Source organism: Monodelphis domestica, chromosome 1 (assembly GCF_027887165.1).
Source record: "Monodelphis domestica isolate mMonDom1 chromosome 1, mMonDom1.pri, whole genome shotgun sequence".
In the NCBI taxonomy this organism is placed as follows: domain Eukaryota; kingdom Metazoa; phylum Chordata; class Mammalia; order Didelphimorphia; family Didelphidae; genus Monodelphis; species Monodelphis domestica.
Window position 1 is genome coordinate 35,115,272 of NC_077227.1, and position 23,567 is coordinate 35,138,838.

At 40.8% G+C, this 23,567-nt stretch overlaps 1 protein-coding gene across 3 annotated transcripts in view; it reads left to right on the forward strand.

The window, feature by feature from the left end:
• Positions 1-69: 69 nt before the first annotated feature.
• Positions 70-23,567, forward strand: part of NRG4 (neuregulin 4) — a 115,554-nt gene continuing 92,056 nt past the window's right edge. For 2 of the 3 annotated variants that reach the window (XR_008911722.1, XM_056796923.1), the window contains exon 1: positions 70-193. The gene's annotated coding sequence lies outside the window, so the exon portion shown is untranslated. The remainder of the gene's footprint in view (positions 194-23,567) is intronic. The other variant, XR_008911717.1, reaches the window with a different exon arrangement.

Genomic DNA, 23,567 nt, shown 5'->3' on the forward strand with positions numbered 1-23,567 from the left:
GCGGGGGCGGGGGCGGGGGCGCCCTGGCCGACTGGACAACGGAGCGTGGGTGGGGGGAGGGCACGTCACGTGCTGGGGAGGCCTCTGACGTATAATGATGATGAGAATAACACTGAGAAGAAGAGCTCCAGGGACCGGGGCAGGTCCCCAGCCTATTTCACAGATGAGAAGACTGAGGTTCCTTGAGGGGTGGGTAAGTGTGACTTCATACCATCGACTCGCTAAGCCTTCCTTCCAAACACTCTAGGAGATAGAGCGTGTTATCCACTTTTACAAGGGAGGAAACTGAGGCTAACAACAATAACTTAGAATTCTGTGGCACATGGAGGTTTCCAAAGTGCTACCCTCTGCAGCTGCCAAGGTTGTTGGGTGGTCCTACCCCCACCCCAATAACCCGGGGACATTTCGGCTTCCATTTTGATGCTCTGGGAAAGATTTCTGTCCAGCCGAGCAGAAATATCAAGACGGAAACCCATTCTATGAAGTAGGCGTTTGGTCTTTTCTCTCTCCCCCTTTCAGAATCTTTCCCTTCGTGACCTAATCATATGCTGGGAAATGCCCCCATGTCAACTGTTCAAGAAGCCTCACCCCATTGTCTTCCCTGGACAGAATCCAGGCTCTGTTCCTCTTTATAAACTATCAGTCTTTTTGTTGTTGTTGTTCGTTTGAAGGATTGGGGGTGGGGAGAGGGGAGCAGGAAATTCCTAGGGTGAGACTCCTTTCCCTGATGTCAATCAGAATCTCCTCTGTAATTCATGGTGATTGACTGAGAGATCCCTAGCTGATTGACTAGCTGTGTGACTCTGGGCAAGTCACTTAACCCTGTTTGCTTCAGTTTCCTTATCTGCAAAGTGAGCTGGAATAGGAAATAGGAAATAGCCCACCACTTCAGTATCTTTGCCAAGAAGACCATCCCAATGTGGTCATGAAGAGTTGGACTCCCCCAGATAAAGAAATACAAAGTATATACCAAATAATCAGTGGGGTGGGAGAATTAACAAGTCTTTACAAGAGATTCAGGAAAGACTTCTTGTAAGAGGTTGGATCCTAGTCTAATTCCTGATTTTTTATTTCAAGTTCAATGGGCTCCCTCCCCCTGCCCCACACTGCCTCCCACATTGGGATTCTACCAACTTGGAATCAATGAATGATAATTATTTAATAAAATCTTACTGTGTAAAAAGCATTGTAATAAATTCCAGGGATATACAAACAGAATTGAGGCAATCTCTGATCTCAAAGAGCTTGCATTCTAAAACAGGTTTTCTCCAGCAAGTTTGATGGAAAGGCCCCAAATGGATGATAATGTACCTTTTACAATTTTTTTTCCATCGAAAACCCAGCAGTTCCCAATGTTCAATCAACAAACATTTGTTAAATCCCTTGAGTGTGCCAGGCACTGTGCTATGGTCAACACTTTGCTTATTTCCCACTCATCTCTGGTTTGTACTTTACCAGGATTTGTGTGGAGGAGGACGTAGGTAGAACGCTATAATACTGCTTTATGCAGTCTGATCAAAACAAAACTAAAATCCACTTGTTGCCACAAGGAGAAGTATAAGCTAGAGGAGAGCTTAAGGGCCCTGGAGTCAGAGGACCTGGGTTCAAATCCCAACTTTATGATGTAGGGCAAATCCTTTCCCCTCCATGGACCTTGTTCTTGGTCTCTAAGATAAGAGGGCAGGACTAGATGTCCTCTAGGTTCCCTTCTAATTCCAAATCTCAGATCTTAGTTCTAGGCTGAACTAAGTGGGAAAGGGGTGGCCTAGAATCTGCCAGGGAAGGGAGATCATGACATCGTAGCCATTTACTTTGAAATCTCGCTCGTCTTCTGAATGGACCAAAGTGAAATCCTGTTTTCCCCAGGAACCACCTTGTAAAGATGCAATTGAAAACTGCAGAACTACAGGGTCTAAAATTTCTGGGGACTGCAGTTGGCATGGTTCATTCAGTCAAAGGATCAGTTTCCTTCACCTGCCTTTTTAAGCATGGTGCCTTTTTCCTAGTCTTTCATATCAGCGAGATTTTAGGTACAACAATTATTATAGGAATCTTCAAGACTCAACAGGATAGAAAGACTTTATTAAGCACTTGCTGTATACTAGTCACTGTCCTTAGTTGAAAGTCCTTGGAGGTGTAACATAGCTGTATGGGGTGTGGAGGAGCTTTGTGCTGACCCCTGGTGGTGTCAGGCTCTACCGCACACATTCCCCCCCCCCCCATTTTCCATGAAAACCTTCCCCACCCCCACTTTCCTAAAGGCGTGGAAAAGGAGAGAGTGAGGGGAGACGAGGATGAGCAACAATTATGCACAGCCCCACTCTCAGATACTCCCAGAAGCCACACACACACACAGAGCAACCCCCATCCCTTTGCAGCCGAGCTCCAAATTTAGCCTTGGAAGCAATGCAGCTGGTCCAGAGGAGCAAAAAATCACCTCTTTAGCCCTGGTGTAGAGCTATAAATAGTCCAGGTGCTGCTTCAACAAGCAGCAGGTGACTGATTCCAAGGCGTCCTAGTGGGTGAATGAGATAAAGCCACAGGGTAATGGAAGTGTAAGAAAGGGAATGCAATGATGCCTGAATCTAAGCTTCCCATTCCCTCCCTGTCCTTCCACCGGCTCAGCCCGCATCCTAGTGTGGCTGCTCCTGGTCTAGTCTCCCCGAGCGAAATTTCCCTTGTGGAAGAGGCTGTTCTCTTCTGAAATTGTGATGAGCACTGACTTTTTTACGTGCTTCTTTTAATAAGAGAATCCGTGCCTGTGTGCTAGCTGCAAGATTATGGGATGGCCGATGAGAGATTCTGTTTGGCTGCATCCTGTCTTGAAAAGATTACACCATCAAAGCTGAAAGAATACCCATTTTTCTAGGGGCAAACTATTTGTAGAAATTCAATAAATGAAGCCAGGGCAACTTGACTGATGAAAGCTAAAAGAATATGTAAATCCTGCGTGAAACTGATTGAAATAAATAATTTTCAGCTCTTCCCAGGAAGGGTGGTCCAAACAGCAAATTAGGAGGAAAAGTTGGTCTGGGAGCCAGGAGGACCTAGGTTCAAATCCTACTTATAATAATAATTATTAACATTTTATAATATTAATTAACATTTTATGTGCCAGGCATTATGCTAAGAACTCTCTGATTATTGTCTCATTTGGTTCTCATGCACAATAACTCTGGGAGGTTGGGGCTATCATTATTTCCATTTTACATATGAGGAAACTGAGGCAGGCAGAAGTTAAGTGACTTAGCTAGTAAATGTCTAAAGCTAGATCTGAACTCAACTTTCTAACTCCAGACCTGCTACTATGTGGCTCTGAACGTCTCTTAATCTTTCAATGCTCTGGGCAATTCTTTAAGACTATACATTGTATTTGGAAGAACAAAAGATCAAGGATATCCAGGGAAATAATAAAAAAATGTGAAGGAAGGAGGACTTGCAGTCCCAGATCTCAAACTCTACTATAAAGCAGTGGTCATCAAAACAATATGGTACTGGCTAAGAGACAGAAAGGAGGATCAGTGGAATAGACTTGGGGTAAATGACCTCAGCAAGACAGTCTATGATAAACCCAAAGATCCCAGCTTTGGGGACAAAAATCTACTAGTTGATAAAAACTGCTGGGAAAATTGAAAGACAGTATGGGAGAGATTAGGTTTGGATCAGCACCTCACACCCTACACCAAGATAAACTCAGAATGGGTGAATGACTTTAATATAAAGAAGGAAACTATAAGTAAATTAGGTGAACACAGAATAGTATACATGTCAGATCTTTGGGAAAGGAAACATTTTAAGACCAAGCAAGAGTTGGAAAAAATTACAAAATGTAAAATAAATAATTTTGATTACATTAAATTAAAAAGGTTTTGTACAAACAAAACCAATGCAACCAAAATTAGAAGGGAAGCAACAAATTGGGAAACAATCTTCATATCAAAAACCTCTGACAAAGGTCTAATTACTCAAATTTATAAAGAGCTAAACCAATTGTACAAAAAATCAAGCCATTCTCTAATTGATAAATGGGCAAGGGACATGAATAGGTAATTTTCAGACAAAGAAATCAAAACTGTTAATAAGCACATGAAAAAGTATTCTCAATCTCTTATAATCAGAGAGATACAAATTAAAACAACTCTGAGGTATCACCTCACCCCTAGCAGATTGGCTAACATGACAGCAATGGAAAGTAATGAATGCTGGAGAGGGTGTGGCAAAGTCAGGACATTAATGCATGGTTGGTGGAGTTGTGAATTGATCCAACCATTCTGGAGGGCAATTTGGAACTATGCCCAAAGGGCGATAAAAGTCTGCCCTTTGATCCAGACATAGGGTTTGTACCCCAAAGAGATAATAAGAGATAATAAAAGATAATAAAAGAGATAATAAGGAAAAAGACATGTAAAAAAATATTCATGGCTGTGCTCTTTGTGGTGGCCAAAAATTGGAAAATGAGTGGATGCCCTTCAATTGGGGAATGGCTGAACAAATTGTGGTATATGGTGGTGATGGAATACTATTGTGCTCAAAGGAATAATAAACTGGAGGAATTCCATGTGAACTGGAATAACCTCCAGGAAGTGATGCAGAGTGAAAGGAGCAGAACCAGGAGAACATTATACACAGAGACAGATACACTGTGGTACAATTGAATGTAATGGACTTCTCCATTAGTAGCAATGCAGTGATCCTGAACAACCCGGAGGGACTTAAGAGAAAAACCAGTATCCACATTCAGAGGAAAAACGGTGGGAGTAGAAACACAGAAGAAAAACAACTGCTTGATTACATGGGTCGATGGGAATATGATTGGGAATGTAGACTCTAAATGAACATCCTAGTGCAAATATCAACAGCATGGAAATAGGTTCTGATCAAGTATACGTGTAATACTCAGTGGAACTGCGCATCGGCTTTGGGAGGTGTGGGGAGAGAGGAGGGAGGAATAGAGTATGATTTTTGTAACCAAGGAATGTTCTAAATTGACTAATTAAATAAAATAATAAAAAAAGACTAAACATTGTACAAGAGGGGCTACCTGCGTTGATAGCAAAGTTTCCCTGTATGGGTGAAATCACAGCCCTTATTTTTAATCTCTTTGAAAGTGAATTAAAGTGAAATTTCATTGTGCCCCAAGGGAAGGAGAAAGTCAATCTATCATAAAGAAAAATTTGAAATAGCGACTATTTAAAAGAGAAATGCTGTTTTAGTCTGTGAGGTTATATACAGCTTTATAATGACTATATCTAGTAAAATGTTTCTGAGTTTCATTGGACTTAATGAATCTGTAATTAGTAGAATTAATTTTCATACAATAGCTCTAAACATACATGAAGCTCAAAGATTTCAGTCCTTTAGTCTCCATAGTTATTTGTTGATTTGATGGACTAAAGACCTTAGTACCAATTTATCCCTCCTAGTAGGTAAGCCTTGCTTCTTGTTTCCTTGTTTCCATTCCAAGAGTAAATCCTTTTATGCTTTGATTTGATTCTAAGAGCAATCTTAGTTGATAGTCATTCAACAAACCCTAATGGAGGGCCTATATACTAGGCACTAACTGGGAGGGTGTGTTGTTATTTGTTGTTGTTCAGTTGTGTCTAGATCTTCCTGAGAAAATGAGGCCAACAGAGTTAATTGACTTGCCCAGGGTCACACAGCTAGGAAGTGTTTGATGCCAGATTTGAACTCTCAAAGATGTGTCTTCTTGACCCAACCAGCACTTTATCCATTGGGCCAATATGGCTATAAAAAGACATCTTTTTGGAGAAATTATTTTGATGGGTAAAATAACTGTGTCGCTGTAAAAACTCATAACAATAACTTTTTCCATAGACAGTACTTTTATACAGAGCATCCTGTGTATAAAAAGCTTTAAGCATATTTTTAAAAAGAAAGTGCTTAAATGGCATTCGGACTTTTGGGACACTTTCAAACAGAAGTCTCCCGAGCTATTGTCTAGATTCTCTTTATCAGGTTTATCACCTTAAAAATCTGTTTAATTTCCTTTTCAAACCTTTTCACAATGGGTTTACATATTTTGAGGGATCTCAACTCAAATAAGCTCAGCAATCATTTATTAAAAATTCATAAGTATTTAGAAATTAAATATTAAAACATTCAATAATAAATACAATGTGTGTGGATGGCACTGTTAGACTTCAGGAATATGAAGGTAAAAATGAACCTGACCCAGTCCTCAAGGAGCTTACATTCTACCAGGGGAGGAGAGGGTGGCAGCATTGCTTGTGCACAAAATAATAAATATGTGTACAAATTATAAAATCATATCAAAAGGGAGGAGCCCCTTGTGGCAAGGGGCACACAGCTAGGTGGTTCAGGGGAATCAGGAAGAGTGAGGAGTTCAAACCCAACTTCAGATACTTCTTAGTTGTGTGACCCTGGACAAGTCACTTAACCCCAATTTGCCTCAGTTTCCTCATTTATAAAATGCAGATAATAATGGCACCTACCTGTCAGGGTTATTGTGAGGCTCACGTAAGATAATGTGTGTAAAGCACTTAGCACAGTACCTGGGATATCCTAGGGACTGTATGAATGCTTATTCCCTTTCTCCTGACTCAGAAGGAAGCTGGGATTCCAAGAGAAGGAGGTGAAAAGCAAGTGCATTGCAGACATTTAGTGGTCTGCCTCTGCAAGGCATGGAGATGGGAAAATGGACTGGCAGACCAGGTTGACCAGAACAAAGAGGGTGGAAAAGGGACTGTGATGTGAAGTAAATATGGAATGGTAGGTGGGAACCAGTTGGGAGTGGATTGGATGAAGAGTTTGTATTTTAGTTTAGAGTTGATGGTTCCTGGCTACTCAGTGTACACCCCAGTGAGTGGGAGATGGGACACATGAATCTTCTGTCTCCTTATAGTCAGTCTCTATTTCTTCAGTAACCCTTAAAAAAACCCAACCCCCCCCAAAACCCTCCTCTTCCCTCCTAGAATCAATGCTGTCTATTGGTTCCAAGGCAGAAGAGTGACAAGGGCTAAGCAATGGGGGTCAAGTGACTTGCCCAGGGTCACACAGCTAGGAAGCACTTGGAAGTCAGATTTGAATCCAGGACTTTCCATCTCTAGATCCACTGAGTAGCTAACTGCCCCTCCAGTAACTCTTAAGGGTGTGAACATTAGCTGGGGCAGACTGTGATCCCAGAAGCCCCTCTTCATCATAACCATGGTTATGATCTCTTCTTATCATCTATCTTCTGGTTGGGCTGGAAGAGCCAGCTGGACCACACTCTTCCCTTTGACATCCGGGTCCTCTCTTGCTTCTTGGTCAGGAAATGGTTAATCAACCCTCTCCTGTCATCATACTTGATTGAGCATGTATGAAGCCTTCTCAAAAGCCATTCTCCCCTCATTGTTGCTTTTTTCTGCCAGTGACACATTTTTACCTATTTTTGTTTTTTCCCTGAGGTGGAAGTCCTAGTTCCTGCCTCACTCTCTCCCCCTATGAAATAGCTAAGTGATGAAAAATGAAAAATAAAATTTGCATTCAATTGTTACCATAACAACCATCTTAGATCCATCTTCTTTCTGACACGGTCTCCTCTTTTAAAGCCACCCCAGCTCCTCTCCCATACATCTGTTTAAAGAGACTGTCCTCTTCTTTAGGGGTGACTTAAGGAATTTTCGAGGGTAATTTTGACTCTATGCAATTTTTATCTTCCCTTTTCCACTGTTTCTCTAACCTAATCCCTGGGCATGATAAGACGTGACTTGATTTTCATTTCTCTGCGCAGAGGACATGCTGATTGTCTCCCTTCAGAGAAGGCTTGTTCTTCTCAGACCAAGAACGTCTTGGTGGCATTCTGTTCCTCCTCAATGGCATGGCTGCCCCAGTAGCTAACGGCACAACCCAAATATTGCTCTTCTAGGATTAACTGAAACTGCACTGGAGTTGCAGGAAGTGAAAGACAACAAACCCAGTAACACAACTTAAGTTTCTAGGTTCTTCCTTCTTTTCTTTCCTCCCTGGAATTTTCCGAATGACACGTTCTTAATCCATTGGGTAAAATAAACACGCACTTGAAATTTATGAACGGGGATCACTGGAAGCACTTACCCTCTTCATTCTGGCTCACAAAAATTGTCACACAAAGTATTTATTATTAATTTCCCTTTTGGGGAGCAGAGATTTTCATTAAACCAAAAAAAAAAAAAAAACCAAACCCAGCCAGCAAGCACGAGATGAAGAACGAGAGCTGTACTCTACGTAGAAGTCTCATTTGCCAAAATCCACCCTAAGCAGGGAAGTAGTCTTTGCTTTTGCCTTTAATATTTGGGAGGGCGTAGGAGTAACCCCACTTGGCACTGGTCTTAGTCTAGTTTAACAAAGGATGTAGAACCAGTAGAGACTGCGTTTTATGAACAATGAATGAAAGTAAAGGCATTTTTTAAAGCGTTCCATCTGACTTTTAGAGAGGAGCAATAGCCAGGCAGGGGAGTTTTTGATTGAGGAGTCACAGGTATGGTGAGTGGAATCAGAGGGTTTGATTTTTCTGTCAGCCCCAGGCATAGTCCCTGGCTGTCCCCCACTTCTGGAATGCTCTCCCTCCTCTGCCCTGACTATTGACCTCCCTGGTTCCTTTAAGTCCCAACTAAAATCCCATCTTCTATAGGAAACCTTCCCTGACCCCTCTTCATTCCAACGCCTTCTCTCTTTTAACGATTTCCTATTTATTCTGGACATAGCTGGCTTTGTATGTATTTGATTGCACGTCGGCTCCCCCTTTAGATTGTAAACTCTTTAATTTTTTTAAACCCTTACCTTCCGTCTTAGAATCAATACTGTCTATTGGTTCCAAGGCAGAAGAGTGGTAAGGGCTAGGCAATAGGGGTCAAGTGACTTGCCCAGGGTCACACAGCTAGGAAGTGTCTGAATCCAGATTTGAACCCAGGATCTCCCATTTCTGGGCCTGGCTCTCAATCCACTGAGCTACCCAGCTGTCCCCTATAAGCTCCTTGAGATCAGAGTCTCTCTTTTCCCCTCTTTCTGCATCCTCAGTGCTTCTTGTTGTTCAGTCAGTTGTGTCTGACTCTTCCTGTCCCTATGGACCATAAGCACACCAGGCCCTCCTATCCTGTGCTATCTCTGTAAATCTGTCCAAGCTCATGTTCATTGTTTCCATGACACTATCATCCCTTCTCCCTTTGCCTTCAGTCTTTCCAACAGCAGGGTCTTTCCCATTGAGGCTGGAGTATTAAAGCTTCAGCCTTGGTATTTGACTTTCCAGTGAGTCATCTGAATGAATTAATTTTTTTTCATCTAAATGAATTTAAATATGGAATGATTTGATCTCCTCACTGCCCAAGGGAATCTTGAAAGTCTTCTCCAGCACCATAGTTAGAAAGCATCGATTCTGTGGCCGTCGGCTTTCCTTAGAGTCCAACTCTCATAATCAGACAGTGCTACTGGAAAAACCACAACTCTGACTGTAGACCTTTGTCGGCAAGGTGATGGCACATAGTAGGCTCTTAATAAATGTTTATTGACCAGTTGATTGAAGCACTGGATGTGTGGATTTGATTGTCATTCCCAGAGCAAGAGATGAAGGAGGTGATGGTGCAGATGGCAAGATGTCTAAGATGTCTGGGGAAGGGGGCAAGCTAGATAAGAGAGGGAAAGACGAGAGCTCAGCCTCAGGGCAGTTTCCAAAGCTGAATGGTTGGGTTCACTCACTCAGAGAGAGAAGATACTGTTCCAGGTAGCAGTGGGGCAGTGCCCACTCTGGAGTAGGACAGTGCCAAGACAAATGACAAGAAGTCTCAATAAGTCAGGGTGGCTAGATGACTACGCAGTGACTACACTTACCGGATTGACGAGTCCATGGGAAGAATTGCCACAAAAATAGAAGTCTGAATGCCGTGTAGTTATGAGGACCAAACTTGGCATGGAAGAAGAGGCACGAGAACACACCCCTCTCTTCTTCGCACAGGTAGGGGTTATGGTATGGAACCAAACCACGCAGCTGATGTATGAATTGGCTTGTTCACCTGCCTTTCTTCTCCTTTGTCATAAGGGATGGTTCTCTGCGTTTGACAGAGGAGAGAAATGTATTCATAAATGAAGGAGACACAAAAAGGAAAGATCACAACCATTTAGGCAATTCTAATATTGTCCTGTAGAAAGTTCTAGATTATAGCAGCAACAAAGACAGGTATTTCTATGACACGTGAATGCCACCAAGTATGCTACTGACATTCCTGAGAACTAGTGAGCTTTGTGCGAATATGTCTAACTTTGGGCTTTGCAAAATCAAGCAATACGGAGATTTTGGAAGGCTAAAAGAGGAGGACCCAGGATGGCATGGGAAAGAGCTGGGATTATTTGGCCTAGAAGGAAGAAGGCTGAAGGGTTACAGGAATGACTTTCAAAGAGTAAGATTGCTCTTCTTTTGAAGTTGGTTGCCATCTCTGATCCTGGGTTCAAATGGGGAGCTGAAAAAGAAGGAATGTGTTTAAGGGGTTGGCATAAGAATTATCATCAGATAGATATCTGAAAGGGTTTCTTGGCAAAATTCTTCTTTCCTCTTCTTTCCTTATTCTCTTACCTTCCATCTTAGAATCAATACTAAGTATTGGTTCCAAGGCAGAAGAGTGGTAAGGGCTAGGAAGTTGGGGTTAAGTGACTTGCCCAGGGTCACACAGCTAGGAAGTATATGATTTGAGCCCAAATCCTCCTGATTCCAGACCTGGAATTTTACCTACTGAGCTACCTAGCTGCCCAGACAGTAGAAATCTTAACACTAGAATGAATTGCTTTGGGGATGTTGTGGTATTTCCATTTTGTTGTGGCCCTAAAGCTTAGTTCAGTGCCTTGCATATATTAAGCTCTTGTTGCAAATGCTTATTGGTTAATTAAAGGATTTTTAAAAATAGGGCACTGCCTGGAATGGTTCATGTAAGAACTGGATTAATTTTTCAAAGTTCTTCTAGACCATGATCTACAATATATTTTCAAGGAATCATATATATATATATATATATATATATATATATATATATATATATATATATTTATTTATTTATATTTAAAACCTTTACCTTCCATCTTGGAATCAATACTGTGTATTGGCTCCAAGGCAGAAGAGTGGTAAGGGCTAGGCAAAGGGAGTTAAGTGACTTACCCAGAGTTGCACAGCTGGGAAGTGTCTGAGGCCAGATTTGAACCCAGGACCTCCCATCTCTAGGTCTGGCTCTCAATCCACTGAGCTACCCAGCTGCCCCCAAGGAATCATATATTTGAAAAATTTCTGTCTTAAGCAGGGGTGTGCTGTAGCCTACTCTAATTAGCTCAGGAGATCTGGCAATTAAATTTTTTTCATCAGTATTTATAGCATAGAAATCTGCAAACACTGCAAATCAGGAATTGATTTATTATCTTATTGATTGTTTAGACTTATGGAAGTGATGGAGAAGATGTTAATAGTGCCAAATAAATGTAGAAGTGTGTCTTGTGTACTTTTTTCTTGGAGAGTAATTAAACATTTACTAGCACACTATTGGTCTTACAATAATAGATCTCTTGGAGTATTTTTGCTAATAACATATGTTAATTTTTATAGCTTATAACTCTAAAAGTGAGAAATTAAAATCCTATAGGTGTTATTCTCATATTTTATTCATTATTTTAGGAATTCATATGTTACTTGAATTACTGATTAAGAATAATTACTTAATAATAAATAATCTTCCTATTTGTTGTGAAAACTTTTCATCAGTTTCCCTTGCTTAAAATAGATCTGTATTCTCAATTTCAATGTTCCCGTCAACAGTGAAGATTACAAGACAACCATGTCTGCCCATAATTTTAACTCTTGCCTATGTCCTCCCACAAGTTTTCCATCGATTATCCATGTCATTCTGGGCTCCGTGATCATAGTTTAAAAATAGTTTGATAATTATTTCCATATCATTTGTTTCCTTTGTAATCCCTTAAAAGAGAATCTCTATTTTCTTTTAAGCATTTAAAGACACTGTCTTGAGAAAGGGCCCCCAGGCTTCCCCAGACTGCTCAAGGGGCCATGATATAGAAAAGGGTGAAGAATCCTTGCTTTAAGAGGCTCTCATTCTCCTGGCATCTCAAGGATTCCATTGGAATACCATAGTGTCCACCAACCACCTCCATCTTCTTTCTTTATCCTGTATTGCTGCTCTTCTTAGATGTTCCTCATTTGCTATGTGTTACAGCTGGAGAATTGAAAGTTTAATCAGTCAATATTTATTGCTTCCTTATGGATGTGTTGCTGTATAGGCTACAGAAATATAAAATGTGTCCCTTCTCCAGTTTACAGTATAGAGTTGATGATTCTCTGGTGCCATTTGCAAATCCTGCTTATCTTGTGAGATTCTTGCCCGTCTTTCCAAAAATTCTCCAAGGAAAATGTACCAAATTTAGGCTTTACTGTCTGTGTCCTCAAATTCAGCTCAGATCCTGACCACTTTTCTACCTCTTCCCCAGTGGCCTAATCTGCAGCCCTTAGCACCATCTCTGGAATATATTAACAGATGTTTTATCGATTGAATCTATGTGTATTTTGTCATGATTTCTCAACTCTTGGAGGAGGAAACTTGAACAGGAATCATCTCTTTAACAGCCAACCTTCACTTGCAAACCTTGAGTGAAGTGGCTTATTTAAGTGTTGGATACTTCCAAGGATTAGAAAACTTTTCTAGTCTAAATCTTTATCTCTATAATATTCCTCTTTCACTCTTAGTTCTATCCTCTGGAGCCAAGGAGAACATATCTAAACCCCTTCAAGTACTAGGGAGTCCTGTCCCCCTCCCACTTGCCACCTCTCCCAGCTCCTTCAGTTCCTTGGGCACTTGGGGACCTTGGCTACTAGACATTCCCCAAGAGGGTGCTCTAGCCACACAGGCTCCTGACGTGTGCCCTTCATTCATAAGTGATAGCTGCACTGGATTTTGGTATATTTTTTCATTACTTATGTTACCTGGTCAGAAGTATCTTCTGGGTGTCTTTCTCCACTGATGCTTTGCTCACCTGTGGGAGCGTGTACTCCATGTGTGAATGGAAAGACCTTTTCTTATTATATTATTTACTACCTTGGTTTGTACACTTACTAAATGTCTTTTATTTTGAGCTAGTTTATGCTCTGGCTGGCTAGTACGAAACTCACTGATGGGGGCTTGTGAATAAGTTGAATAAAGGAAGGGTTGGAAGAAGTTCATGAGTGATGACCTCAAGCTTCAAGAGATGATTAGGAAGGAGAGAGGAACCTTGGGACAGCTTCTTGGAAATCATAGCAGAGAATCAGAGATGAATAAAATGATTACTATGGATGGGTAGGAACCCATCTAAGATGAGATAACGGATTTGCTATCAACCAACATGGGTTTTTTTTTAATCTTCTTCTATCATCTTAAAATGGTTTGAGAAATAGGAACAAGGAATGCCAAGGATGAGGCTTATGGTGGGAACTAATGAGGAGGCTGGGAATTCAAAGATGAAAACATTTTCTTGAAAGAGCTGATTGTGAAGATAAGATACTAAAACCAGAAGAGGCATGATAAACTGGGAGAATGGGAAGGGGATAAAGAAATGGGGGTTCATTGTGAATCAGAGGGCATGAGAAGAGTGGCCAGCATTGAACTAAGCAGCAAGGGATGTGGCCTCTTTAGGAAGTTCTACCTACATAGGACCAAGAGGTAGAAGGAGCATTATATGAAGCAGAATTTGTTAGATGTTGGACAAGAGTTCCGATAAGTCAAGGAGAAGGAATGATCCAAGGAACAATGAGAATGGAATAGATGAGGCAAAATGGATTAGGAGGAGCCTGGGGAGAGGTAGCAGAGGAAAGAGATTTTCATTTAGGTATGTATTGGGCTTTTCCAAAAGAGTACCTAGCCATAAAATTCCAATGTTCATTAATAAAGTAGGCAAAAACCAACTTAAAAAGTAATAGCATTTCACTCACTAGGATTTTCTAAATAATTCTACTTCCAAAGGAAATGCCTTGTCTTTTGTATATGGAGGATATGGACCAGCTGCTTTCTATGTATATGTTCTGAAGTCAATGAGAATGGTTCAAGATCTAGCAGGATCTAATGGAAAGAGCCAAAAACTAGGCGGCGGGAGATCTGGACTCCCTTTGGTTCTGATGTTCTCATTTACGACATTAGGAGAGTCCTTTAATCTTGTCTTGCCTCTTCATCCACAAAACAGGGAGAATACTACCTACCCTTCCTACTTTGTAGGCTTACTGCAAACTTAGGACTTTGATCCTTAGACAAATCCGTAACTGAATCTATTTGGGTGCTCCTCCCATGCCTTCTCCTGCTATTCCATTCTTGCCCATGTTTTTCAGTAATTCTTACACATGAGATCTGCCAGGGCTGGATGATCCTTTCTCTTGGACTTTCGTGTCCCATTTGGGCTGTGTGTCTGTGGTCACATATTCCTGAGGCGTTACTGACCTGTCACCTTCTCCGATCATCCATGTCTTTGATAATGGGTTTGATATGACTCCTTGTAATAAAAGTTATTCTCACCTTGTACCTTTGCATTGCCCTTTGGATTACTTATCATTTAATTCTTCCAAGTTCAGGTGTTCTGTGATTCATAGCCACTGAAATCACTGGGAAAATATTGGTGTTCAAGAGATGAGCTTTTGCAGCACTGAGCAGGGCAGGATTGGCGAAAGCCACATCTTCTCCTACAGAAGTCTGTTTTTTCAGTCTGGAGCATGTAGGGACACAAGAAGTTCCGCCTGGGGTAAAGTGGTGTTCCTAGTGCCTTCTACAAGAATGTGTTCATAAATGTTTTAACATCCAGCTCCCTGAACCCCCCAAAACGTATGCACAACACACTCAAGTTTAATGTGTATTATTAATATCGCCTCTGTCACTTTCTCAAGGCTACTCAATCAACAAAACAAATCAAGCCTTAATTGTAATGTTTGTCCCTTTTTGAGGTATAAATGCTCGTACTGAATATTTAACAATCTGCTTTTGTAAGCAGAAATGAGTTAGCTCTAGCACACCCTTGGCCCTGCGGAGTATGCTTCTGATCTCGTAGTGCTACCCTGGTCAATATGGAGATGGAGTGGAGCATCTCATGCTTTAGGAAATTGTATTTTTAAAAATATTATTTGGAATAAATTTATCTTAATGACTCCCAAGTATCTACTTAATTCCAGTCTTGATCGTGAATCACTACAATGACTTCAACTATTCCTGGCTCAGAACAGGAATGAACGTATTATCTTGTATAGTTGGAATATGCACTTGAAAGAGTGCGTGGAGAGGCCATCTCATGCTCCTCTTATCTGAACAGACAGAAGAGTATTGAACACACACACACACACTTATTGTAGAAAATACACAAAACAAAAAGGAAATAACTAGGACTAAGGAAAAGCAGGAAAGGGGTTTAAGAGGGGGAACAAATAATCACAAGAAGAACAGATGCCAGCTTCAGAGAATCAATCATAAAATGGGAACAAAAGACCAATAGAATCAGATCTCCAACTATATTAAAGGCAATAATCATCAAAAATATGCAACGCTGCTTTCAAAAATAGAAACTGTGATCAGTAGAATAGATTACGAATGCAAAAGCAATTGAATACTTTAGCATTGTATTCAACAAACTCCATAATTCCAACTACTGTGGTTAGGACTCATAATTAGACAAAAACTGCTGAGAAAACTGGAAAGCAGTCTGGCAGAAATTGGGTTCAGATCAACATGTCGCACCATATACATCCCGGTAATGATACAAAAAGAAGGAAGACGTTTTTTTTTAAAAGAAGATTAACAAAATATTTTAAAAATACACAAAAGAGAACAGAAGGAAGTTTAGAAGGGGGCAGAACCAGAAGGGCAACATTGGAAATGCAATGCTGATTTTTATAAATGCATAAATGAACAACTGGCTGGCATAATGGAATTCATTCAATTATACATACATATAATATACATATACACATGTATACATACATATTCAAAATATATACATACATGTACAAAAATACATAAATATTTCTGTCCTTTATAGAAGGAAATATTTGCTCTGTTGATGTTTGTCAATTTTCGAAGAAGACAAAAGGAAATTTTGGTTACAAAAAACATTTATCCTAATAACAGAAGTCTTTGACATCATTGATCTTTACTGTGAACCTTCATAGCTTAAAGGAACAATATAAATTCCACAAAATGACGAACAAAAGAAACATCTTTCCTTTGGAGAATTTAGAAGGAATGATGAAGTAGTTTTTCTCCACTGTAGTCCTTCTCTGGTGACCCATTGTGCCATGGAGGCAACCCTGAAGTTTGGAAGGCTATGCCGGAAATCCTGAGGGATTTCAGTCTTTATCAGTGCAGGGAATAATCACACTAAGGGTCTGGGTGCTAGAGTGGAGAGAGAGGAGAGAATGGGGATGGGGGAGACAAGCTTTCTCAGACCGTAAGTTGAAGGTGAGTTATTCTGTGATGAACAAGTCTGAGGCAGTTGGATAAAGGTCCCTTCCCAAGTCCTATACTCCCAAATTACACTGAGGGCTGGAGAAGAAGATTCCAGTGGCGGCCTGTGAATGCAATCTGTAACAATAGAAGTATTACTTAATATCAAGTCTAAGAAGAATACAGTTATGGAGGTGGATACTAAGTAGTGTGCACAAATGCTCTGTGCATCCAGGACTAAGATTACTTGGAAGAAGCTCTTTACCTCATATCACCTCTTCCTCTTTTTATTGCAACAGCCTTCTAAGATGTCATTAACCTTGTTGAAGAGGCTCAAGGGGATTCTGGGAGCCTAAAGGACAGGGCACTCAGGGACATTCTGTGTTTGGCTTCCCAAGCAGGTGTAAGGAGCAATTTTCCATTGGTTGTGTAGCCAGAATTGTTGGTGTCTTAAAGGGGCCTTGAGTCCTTTACAGTCACTGGCTGTGGCTTTTGGTAGCATCGCTATCTAGGACAGCAAGGTGACCCCTTCATGGATAGCCAGTGAACTCACAAAATGCAGGAAGTGAAATCTCCAGCCATGGGAGTTTCAAAGGCCAGGACTAGCGACCACAGGAATCTGGAGTCTAGGAATAGCCAGTCCAGCACTGAGGCTTTAAATAACACCAAGGGTCAAATCCGGTCTCAGACACTTCCCAGCTGTGTGACCCTGGGCAAGTCACTTGACCCCCATTGCCTAGCCCTTGTGGCTCTTCTACCTTGGAAGCAATACATAGCACTGATTCTAAAATGGAAGGTAAGGGTTTTATATATGTATAAAAATAATACCAAAGGGTCATCTGGAGTTACTTTTAGAATTCTTACCCAGCAGAAACTGGAAGCAATGCAGTTTTTGAATGTGAACATAGTGGGACCAGTGTTATGGAGGAACTGAGCTAAATTGTGACTCAAATCTCCTCCTCTTTCCCCACCAAAATAGCATCGGGGGAATTATGCTCTCAGAGGGTTGAAGGAACTTTTTGTACATTTGTTCTTTCTATGTCCTTTGTAAAAGCTGTCCAGGTATATTAAGGGCTACATGGGACTGGGATGCTGGCCAGCAGACCTCTAAAATGTGGGAAGCACAGCTGGTGGGGGCCTGAGCTTATAAGAGAGACCAGAAACATCCCTGGGATGAATCCTGGAATAGGGGAGACAGAGTAATGTAATAGAACTTATTTTGGGATTTGCCTTTGTGGCATTTGGGTTCAGATTCTGGTTCTGTTGTTTACTAGCTATGTGACCTTGGCCAAGTCCTATCTATTTGTTGGGCCTCGGTTTCCTTATCTGTAAAATGAGACTGTTGAAGTAGTGCTCTCTGAGCACTGAACTGACCTTCCAACTCAGAGACAATGAGGCTTTTCTATTCCTTGAGAGTTTTCATGTAAATCCCCTTTAAATCATCAGAGGTTTGAGGATTATTATTTGGCAATGGGGAAGCATCCTTATAAGGAATCTGGATCTTTGGAAATTCCAATTAGGGAAAGTAGTTTTAGCCAGGAACCTGAAGGGAGCACCAATGACACAACACCTGGGTTTTCTGGGAAAAATTGGGGGGAAAGTATCTTTTTGTGGTACTGGTCACAGTCCATGATGCTACAACTCCTTTGCATTATTACTTCAGTTTGGACCCTAAGTCTTTTTTTAAACCCTTACCTTCCATCTTAGAATCAATACTATGTATTGGTTCCAAGGCAAAAGAGCAGTAAGGGTTAGACATGGGAGTGAAGTGACTTGCCCAGGGTCACACAGCTGGGAAGTATCTGAGGCCATATTTGAACCTAGGACCTCCCATCTCTAGGTCTGGCTCTCAATCGACTGAGTTACCTAGCTGTCCCCCAGCCTCCTATCCAAGACACTGCTGTCACCATCTATATGATCTTGGGCAAGGTCACCAAGTCTCCCTAAGCCTCAGTTTCCTTAACTGTAAAATAGGATGGTCAGACTCAGTGTCCTCTGAGGCTCTAGCTCCAAGGCTGTATGAATTTTCTACAAATCCCAAAGCCAAGCTTATCCCATGGGTGGAAATATCCCTAGACCAGTGAAATATCACAGGTCTGGTGCATCACCCCTCAGTTTCCCTCTTTACTGTTTTGTCTTACCGCCTTCCTCGGTAATAATCGTTTTTGACTACTCTGCTGCTGTCTTGCTTTCTGTATAGTATGGGTCCTTTTGTTGCTGGTTATGGATTACTTCAGGGATCAATCATTTCTTTGGTGTGGTGGTCTTCTCCACCAGGGCAGATTGTAACCCCTCAGAGAGCTTCTGTGCCCGAAATCTCATCAGCCTTCAGCCAGCCTGGCCATGAACCTCCTCACGGGGGTAAATATATTTATCTTGGCACCCGACTGCAGTTAAAACCCTTTAAGTAAGAACTTTTGTGTGGCTCGAAGTGTGAGTTAATACTTGACTGTTATCTTCTAGAAGCCTGGAGTTGGAAACTATAACCGCAGCCAGATCACAAGTAAATCTGCCAGGATAAACAGAGCATTAAACAGTGGAAGCTCTGATCGCCTTTTAGTGCAAAGATAGCCTTACCTTTCTCTTGTGTTCTGTAGAAGGAGCTCAGAAAGGGGTTCTGAGTGACTTTCTTTGGTTCAGAAAGTTGAGTGAATTGTTCCTCCTTAGTATAGAAGGAAAATAGTTCAGTAATACTCAAAGCTGAACAATAACAAAAAGTTAAATATAGAGAAATTGTCATGTAGCCTTAAAAGGTTAGGGAATGTAATGCTTAATGAAAATTGGCCAAGAAATAGGTGTGGACAGGTAAATGTTTAACAACCAGCTCTTTGGAAGGGAGGGTGATGTATACAGGAGCCACTCAATCTTTATTTGCATTCTTAACATTTTTTTCCATTGTTTCTTTTTTTTTCCTTTGAAAAATTTTATTTAATTACTTTTTTAGAATATTTTTCCATGGTTATAAGATTCATGTCCCTTCCCTCCCCTCCCTCCAACCCCCTCCCATAGCCAATGCACAAGTCCACTGGGTTTTGCACGTGTCATTGATCAAGTTCTATTTCCATATTATTGATATTTGCACCAGGGTGATCATTTAGAGTCTACATCCCCAATCATATCCCCATTGACCCATGTGATCAAACAGTTGTTTTTCTTCTATTTTCTACTCCCACGGTTCTTCCTTTGAATGTGGATAGTGCTCTTTCTCATAAGTCCCTCAGAATTGTCTTGGGTTATTGCATTGCTGCTAGTAGAGAAGTCCATTACATTTGATTGTACCACATCAGTCCCTGTGTACAATGTTCTCCTGGTTCTGCTCCTTTCACTCTGCATCAATTCCTGGAGGTTGTTCCAGTTCACATTTCCCATTATTTTTAAATCTAGACAATGAACTAAGCAATAAATCCAGCTCTGATCTGCTGATTTCTGGGATGTAAATGCTCACTCTGGAAAATTCAACAATCAGCTCTTCTGAGCTGCTAGGAACTGACTCTAGTACTCCACTGTCAAGGAAGGGCAGCAGAACCAAGAAATACCTGAGAGAGTAAAGGAAAGAAAAAAAAGTGCTCACTGAACATCTAAAAAATCAGGACTGATCCTCCAACCTCTAGAAAAGGGATTTACTAGAGGATCAAAAGTAGAAATGAATTTAAATTTTTACTCATTTTTCATTATCTGTTAACGACTCACACATGTGCAATAGGAATTCTTAAAGAATTTATTGTCTTCCCTCTGTTGTTTATCTTCAGTACATCCTGTATGTGTCTCATTTGTTTCCAGCTGTTTGCCTGTTATTGCCCCCATTGGATTGTGAGCTTCTTGAGGGCAGGGAATATTTTTGCCTTTCTTTGTATGCAATGATTGGTACACAGTAGGTGCTCAATAAATGCTTATTGGCTTGACTATTTTGCTAACTTAAGCTCTGATTTTTTAAGTGAAAATTTTTATATTATATTTTTTCCAATTCATTTAATAAATATTTAATTTATTTTTTAAAATTTGAATTCCAAACTCTCCCTTCCCACCCCTCATTGAGAAGGCAATTTGATATAGGTCTTACATATGAAGTCATCCAAAACATATTTAGACATGTTGTGAAAGGAAATAAAAGATCAAAAGAAAAGCTAAGAAAAATAAAGTTAAAAAAATTATGTGTCAATCTACATTCAGATTCCAGCTGTTCTTTCTCTGGAAGTAGAGATCATTTTTCATCATAAGTCCTTCAGAATTTTCTTAGATCAGTGCATTGCTGAGAATAGTTGTCTTTCACAGTTGATCATTGTAAATATTGCTGTTACTGTGTATACTGTTCTCTTGGTTCTGTTCACTTCATTTTGTCTCAGTTCATGTAAGTCTTCCAAGATTTTTCTGAAACTTTCCTACTAATCATCACCACAAGCATATATGACAACTTGTTCAGCCATTTCCCAATTGATGGAATCCCCTTAATTTCTAATTCTTTTAAGCTCTGATTTTTAATAGTTCTTGACCCAATGATAATTGGGGAAATTTTCCTTTTAAAAATCAAAACACAAAGGAAGGGGGTCTTGCAGTCCCAGATCTCAGACTATATTATAAAGCAGCGGTCATCAAAACAATTTGGTACTGGCTAAGAGACAGAAAGGAGGATCAGTGGAATAGACTGGGGGCAAGTGACCTCAGCAAGACAATATATGATAAACCCAAGATTCCAGCTTTTGGGACAAAAATCCACTATTTCATAAAAACTGTTGGGAAAATTGGAGGACAGTGTGGGAAAGATTAGGCTTAGATCAACACCTCACACCCTACACCAAGATAAATTCAAAATGGATGAATGACTTGAACATAAAGAAGGAAACTATAAGAAAATTAGGCGAACACAGAATAGTATTCATGTCAGACCTTTGGGAAGGGAAATACTTCAAAACCAAGCAAGAATTAGAAAGAATTACAAAATGCAAAATAAATAATCTGGATTACATCAAATTAAAAAGTTTTTGTACAAACAAAACCAATGTAACCAAAATCAGAAGGGTAGCAACAAATTGGGAAACAATCTTCATAAAAACCTCTGACAAGGGTTTAATTACTAAAATTTATAAAGAACTAAATCAATTGTACAAAAAATCAAGCCATTCTCCAATTGACAAATGGGCAAGGGACATGAACAGGCAATTCTCAGCCAAAGAAATCAAAACTATTAATAAGCACATGAAAAAGTGCTCTACATCTCTTATAATCAGAGAGATGCAAATCAAAACAACTCTGAGGTATCACCTCACACCTAGCAGATTGGCTAACATGACAGCTATGGAAAGTAATGAATGCTGGAGGGGATGTGGCAAAGTGGGGACATTGATTCATTGCTGGTGGAGTTGTGAATTGATCCAACCATTCTGGAGGGCAATTTGGAACTATGTCCAAAGGGCGATAAAAGACTGTCTGCCCTTTGATCCAGCCATAGCACTGCTGGGCTTGTACCCCAAAGAGATAATGGACAAAAAGACTTGTACAAGAATATTCATAGCTGTGCTCTTTGTGGTGGCCAAAAATTGGAAAATGAGTGGATGCCCTTCAATTGGGGAATGGCTGAACAAATTGTGGTATATGTTGGTGATGGAATACTATTGTGCTAAAAGGAATAATAAAGTGGAGAAGTTCCATGGAGACTGGAACAACCTCCAGGAAGTAATGCAGAGCGAGAGGAGCAGAACCAGGAAAACATTGTACACAGAGACTGATACATTGTGGTACAATCGAAGGTGATGGACTTCTCCATTAGTATCAATGCAATCCCTGAACAATCTGCAGGGATCTAAAAAAAAAATACTACCCACAAGCAGAGGATAAACTGTGGGAGTAAAAACACCAATGAAAAGCAACTGCTTGACTACAGGGTTGGAGGAGATAAGACTGAGGAGAGACTCTAAATGAACACTATAATGCAAACCCCAACAACAGGGAAATGGGTTCGAGTCAAGAACACATGTGATAACCAGTGGAATCATGCGTCGGCTATGGGAGAGGGAAAGGCGGGGGGGGGGGGGGGGAGGGGAGGGGAGGAAAAGAAAACAATCTTTGTTTCCAGTGAATAATGTATGAAAACGACCAAATAAAATAATATTAAAATTTAAAAAAAAATCTTTATCATAGAGGATGCTTTACTGGGTAGGAAAGGGGTGAGGGATGCATTTGGATATGAAGATGGTGCAAAATCAAAAGACATCAATCAGATATTTCAAAGGAAGCTGGGAAAAAAGAGAGTCCATCTAAGCTCAAATGTGACTAATATTTCGAGGTCTTGCTCTAAACGCCCTGGGAGTTTCTCATTGGTTGTGTCTCCCCTGGTGCCCAGCCCAAGTAGGGTTCATTTTTATGAATGTTTGAGTGGAAATGAGTGAATAATAAGGACAAGGGCAACGGAATACCGTGATTATGTGAACTGCCCTTATGGAGTGACTTTGGTGGGCAGCTACCTGAAAGGCAAATTCATTTGTTGCCTCCCTCGTTGAATGTTCCTTGATGTTTAGGGTAAAATTACTGATTTTGGAACTTCCTCCAGTATTTTGTCACTAATTGCTGCTAATAAGGTCCACATGATTAGCTCCTCCCACCCTTAAGAGCATTCTCTTCTCTGCCACACATCTAACTTTGGAGTCTTCGACGCTGGCTCAACTTTCTCTTACTGCCCTCTCTGCCTGGGCCCCTCTCACCCCGGAGCATCCCTCCTCCATACAGTACGTGCCTTCTCAGGTGAGTTCTTTGGTGGGGCACCACCATTTGGGGATGGGTCCAGGCCAAAGGTAGCTTGTCTTTTCACTGGCTGTCCCCCATGCCTAGAATGATGTCTGGCTCTTGGCTTCCTTCAAATCTCAGCAAAAATCTCTCCTGCAGGGAGTCAGCTAATGCCTTTCCTCTGAGATTACTTCCCATTTACCCTCTGTGTATCTTGTCTGTATGTAGTTGTTTGTATGGCATCTCTGCCATTAGACTTAGCTCCAGGGGGCAGTGACTGTGTTTTTACCTTTCACTGTATTCCTAGGACATCGCCCAGAGAAAGCACTTAATAAATCCTTTTGGACTAACTGCCTACTTGTCTTATTATGAACAGCAGGACTAGCTCTGGGAAGCCTATTGGGTTAGAGTTAG